The following is a 5,809-nucleotide window of genomic DNA, read 5'->3' as shown; positions in this document are numbered from 1 at the left end:
CCTGGACTACATAGTAAGTTCAAAGGCAGCTTGGACTGTGTAGTGAGACCCTGTCTCAAAACAAAAACAAAACCAAAAACAACATGATCAAAGGCCAGTATATAAAATCAACTGTGTTTGTATATGCCATCAACAAACAATTGAAGAATGAACTTTAAAAAATACTAGTACAATAGCATTCAAGAACACATTCCCCTTCCTTTGTAAAGTACTAGGGATTAGACCCAGGGCCACTGCACTGAGCTACACTCTAGCCCACTTTTATTTTTTATTTTGAGATGATGTCTTTTTTCTTTTTTCTTTTTTTTTTTTTTTGTTTTGTTTTGTTTTTCTCCGGTACCGGGAACCGAACTCACGACCTTGCGCTTGCCAGGCAGGCGCTTTTGCCGCTGAGCTAAGTCCCCAGCCCCTGAGATGATGTCTTAAATCATTAGATTGCTCACGCTGGACTCACCCTTGTGATCTTCCTACTTTAGCCTCCCAGAGTGCTGGGATTATAGGCATGCACCACCAGGTAGAGCTCAACCACACAAACTATTTAAGAATCAATTTGATGAAAGATCTGTATGACATTTATATTGAAACTGTAAATTATTGTAAGATAATTTAGCAAAGATTTAAATGAATGGACATAAATAATGTTGATGAAGTAGAAAACATGATATTGCCAAGTGTGGTGGTGCATGCCTGTAATCTGAGCACTCAGGAGGCTGAGACAGGAGTATCATTGTGAGTCTGAGGCCAGCTTGGGCTACATAAGCAAGTTCAAGGCTAGCCTGTACTGCACAGTAAGACCTTGTCTCAAAAAAAGACAAAAAAAAACAACCTTAATATTTAAGGCAGCATTTTCCCCCAATTTGGTCTATAGATTCAACATAATCCCATTCAAAATATCAAGAGAATTTTTTTGCAGTGAACCAACAAGCTAATTCTAAAATTTATATTAAAATTCAAAGGGGATAGCAAATAAAATCTTTAAAAATGAAGAACAAAGTTTGATAACTTATACCACTGGATTATAAGGTCATAGTAATCAGAGACAGTGGGGTATAGGTGTACTGACAAACTACAGATCAATGGAACAGTATACAATCCAGAAATAGAGCTCCATTATATGGTACTTGATTTTTGACAAAAGATCCAAAGTCATTCATTAGGAAATGAATGTCCTTTTCAACAGTGTTGGAAAACTATTTATACGTCTGGGAAAGATAACATAAATTCTATCCACCAGCATAAAAAATTAATATAATATGGATAACATACTCACACATAAAATCTGAAACTTTAAAGCTCTTTAAAATTCACAGGAGAATATCTTCTTGTATTTGGGGCAGGCAGAAATTTCAGATGGAGCACAACACTAGGCATAAAATTTAAAACTCACAAATTGGATTTCATAAAGAGTAGAAGTATCTGTTCATCAACACCATTATGATACTAAAAGATAGGATCCCATGTGGTTGAAAACATGCTCATTTTTTTTTTCTTTTGCACTACTAGGGATTGAACCCAGGGGCTCATACTGATGATACTCTCAGCCTTTTTTTATGGTTTATGTTGAAACAGGGTCTCACTAAGTTGTCCAAGTTGGTCTTGAACCTCTGATCCCCCTGCCTTAGCTTCCTAAGTAGATGGGATTCAGACACGAACTACCACACCCAACTTCAATACATATATTTTTAAAAGCTGTGGCTCTAGAATATATGAAGAACTCCTAAAAATCAATAAACCCAAGAGAAACAATTTTATAAGCAGGAAAAAGTGGTAAGTAGACATTTGACAAAGAAGGTGTAAAAATGGCCAATAAGAATGTGCCACCTGATGGCAATGTGGGAGTGGGGGTAACCTACCTGGGTTAGAACAATGACTCAGAAGCTATGCCAGGTGAGGGAAAGCTCTCTCAGCCCCACACTGGTCAGTCCTGTCCTGGGGGTCAAAGTCTGAATGAGGAAAGGAATATTATGAGATAAGGGTATCAGAGTCTGTTGTATTTTCCACCTAGATGTCCCCCAAGAGCCTCATGTGTTCCAAGGTGGGATCTTTGGAAGGTGATTTGTTGTGAGGGTTTTCACCAGACTTTTGGTTAGGAGGTGGGGTCTGTTTGGAAGAGGCAGGGCCTTGAGGGCTGACCTGGAAGGATTTATTCCCCCTGCCCACTCCTCCCTTTATTCTCTCTGCTTCCTGTCCATCTTGAGGTGAGCAACTTCTCTTCCGCCAGCCCCTCTGCCGTTCTGTTTCTTTGGAGTCACTAATCATGGACTGAAACAGGAGCCAAAATAAACCTTTCTTCTCATAAGTTTCAGGTGTTGGGTATTATTTCTCAGCAACAAGTGACTAAGGCAGCATACAAAAGTCAGTAAAATGTTTAAACACCAATAATGAGATTACTGAGAAAGGATCATAAAAGGGATCCCATTCACAATAGACACAAAATAAAATACTTAGGAATGAATTTAACCAAGTAAGCAAAGGACTTCTGAAATGAAAATTACAAAATCTTGATGAAATAAATTAAATGACATAAAATTTGTTTAAAGTTTATATTCATGGTTTAGAAGAATTAACTTTTTTAAAAAAAACATACTGCTCAAAGCAATCTAAAGACTGAATGGAAAGCCCATCAAAATACCAATGAAGATCTTTACAAAGTAAGAAAAAAACAATAAAAAATTCATATGGGAGCACAAAGACCCCAAGTAGCCAAAATCATCTTGAGCAAAAAGGACAAAACTGGCGGTGTCACACTGCCTGACTTTAAAATGTACTACAAAGCTATCATAATCAAAACAGAGTGATATTTACAAGACATAGTACCAAGAATCAACAAATGAGATTGCATCAAACTAAAAAGCTTCTGCACAGCAAAGGAAACAATGAACAAATTAAACAGACAACCTACAAAATGGGGAAAAATTTTTGCTAGCTATTCCTCAGATGGAGAACTAATATCTAGACTCAATAAAGAACTTTAAAAAATTAGATTCCCCAAAACAAAATACCCAGTCAAAAATGGGCAAATCAAATGAATAGACACTTTTCAGAAAAAGTACAAATGGCCAATAAATTCATGAAAAATGTTCACCATCGCTGGCATTAGAGAAATGCAAATTAAAACCACACTGAGATTCACTTTACTCCAGAAAGAATGGCCACCATCAGGAAAATCAAATAATAATAATGCTGGCGTGGTTGTGGAGAAGAGGAACTCTTCTACATTGTTGGTGGGAATATAAACTGGTACAACCAGTATGGAGAGTCCTTAAAAAGTAAAACTAGAAATTTCATTTGACCCAGCCATTCCTCTTCTAGGTATCTCCTGAAAGAGTTAAAGTTATCCTATTACAGTGATGCATGCACCCATATCCATGTTTACAGCAGCACAACTTGTAATAGCTAAATTTTGGAAATGGCCTATATACCATCAACAGATAAATGGATAAAGAAAACGTGGCATTTACATACAATGGAGTACTACTCTGCTATAAAGAAGGGTGAATGAGTCATTTGTAGGAAAATGGATGCACCTTGTGACCCTAATGTTAAGTGAAATAAATCAGACACACAGGGCTGGGGATTTAGCTCAGTGGCACAGCACCTGCCTGGCAAGTGTGAGGTCGTGAGTTCGATCCCTGGTACTGGGAAAAAAAAAAATCAGACACACAAATTTAAATATTGCACAATTTCTCTTATATAAGAAACCCCCTAAAATACAGAGTAAGATAAAGGATAGATAATTAAAAGTACCAAGAGAGATATTTCTCATATGGGAAGGGGATTAAGAGATGAAGGATAGAGGAGAGAGAAGAGGTTGCATAAAAAAGAATTAAGATGTGTCATATACATAAGGAATGTGATCATTATGTACTAAAAACATGCACTAATAAAAACTGAAAGACTTGCATGTTCTTAGCAGATTTACCCAGTATAGCCCCAAACTGGAAAGAATCTAAATATCCATTAATAAACAAATTGTGGTTTATCTGCAGAGTGGAACACTATTCAGCAATAAATAGGAATAAACTGCAGATACACAGAACAATGTGGATAAATCTTAAAGCACTGTCAGGCGTGGTGGCGCACTCATGTAATCCCAGCACTTGGCGGAACCTTAGGCAGGAGGATCACTGAGAGTTCAAGGTCACCTTGGGCTACACAGACAGACCCTGTCACAAAAAGCAAAACAAAACAAAAACCTGAAAAGCATTATGCTGACGGAAAGAAGACAGACACTGGTGAGTTCATTATTGCATTTGTCTGATGTTCAAAGGCAGTCACAACCCAACAACAATAACTGAAATTGAAGCATTGTTGTCAGGACTGGGGGGGGACTGGAAAGGGATAGGAGGGAATTTTGGGGAGCAGGAATGCTTTACATTTTAGAGGTATGGTGGTATATAGATTTAAGACTCTAAAATCTATGCATATTATTTTTCTACAGTATACTTTGACCCCCAAAATTAAAATTCACCAAATCATCAGCAGTGTTTGTCTCTATGGGGTGAGATTTGCTCACTTTCTACATTATGTATTTCGAAGTCTGTAAACTTTTTTTAAGTTGTTTTCAGGCAGAGTCTTTCTTTATAGTTCAGGCTGGCCTTGAGCTCACTATGTAGCCCAGGATGGTGTGAAACTCAGGGCAATCCTCCTGCCTCAGCCTCTTAGTGTTGTATTTACAGGCATGTGCCACCACACCCAGCCTAAGTCTTTGAACTTTTTTACTAAGCATGTTTTAGTTATTAAAAAGAATATCTAAAAATATAATTACGTGAAGGTAAGATTTATCCAAAGAGCAGGGGATTAAGTTAGATACCCTAGGGCTGGGGATTTAGCTCTGAGGCAAAAGCGCCTGTCTGGCAAGTGCAAGATCGTGAGTTCGGTTCCCGGTACCAGAGAAAAACCAAAAAAAATAAGTTAGATACCCTTCTAATATACCCCCAAAATGTTCAAGTAAGTCCAAGAGTTTATGTATAAAATCAAACCATAAATTATAAGTTGTCACAAGTAATAGAGAATAGAGGTTAATATTTATCAACTTTCTGAACATTTTCAAAGATTAAAGCACTGTTGGAAACTACAAAGGAACAAGTTTTTACTACATGAAAATGTTAAAATACATAATAAATGTACACTAAATTAAATACAACAGAATGTTAGGCAAATTTTCAAAAACAACCTATGATAATGAAAAGACAAGGGCCAGGAGAGAAAGAAGGAAGAGAGGAAAGAAGGGGAAGAGGGAAGAAAAGAAGGAAGGCAGGCAAAAGAGAGGAAAAGAAAAGAAGGGCAAGGAATAGGGAAGGAAGGGTGGGAAAAATGCAAACGACTAATCAACAGGCAAATAAAATAAGCCTTAATTTTAAAACACAAACTATACCTATCAAATTAGCAAATGTTATTGTTAAATGATAGTATCCGTGGTCCGAGATTAATTTTTGCTTGCTAGTTTTTGTAGCAGTGTCAATCACTACATTTATAGAAATGGATCTAATCATGTGTATTGATAATCTAATATGTTTATATTTTTAGGCAGAAATATGACGTTTGAAATTCACCTACAAGGAATAATAAGAAACGTCACTCTTTTCAGGATTACTTATAATAGGCAAAATGATAACAATAACTTAAATGCCAACATTGTGGAACTAATTCATTCAATTGTGGGATACTTGTTTGATGGACTATTATTCCATCATTAAATGGTGTTTACAATGCATCTTTAATGGCTTTTTTTTCTTTTTGAAACAGGGTCTCGCTATGCAGTTCAGGCTGGCCTTGAGCTCACTTTGTAGCCCAGGCTGGTCTCGAA

The sequence above is a fragment of the Chinchilla lanigera genome, unplaced genomic scaffold (assembly GCF_000276665.1).
Source record: "Chinchilla lanigera isolate Chin_1 unplaced genomic scaffold, ChiLan1.0 scaffold00049, whole genome shotgun sequence".
Classification (NCBI taxonomy): domain Eukaryota; kingdom Metazoa; phylum Chordata; class Mammalia; order Rodentia; family Chinchillidae; genus Chinchilla; species Chinchilla lanigera.
This window is presented reverse-complemented; position numbering follows the sequence as displayed.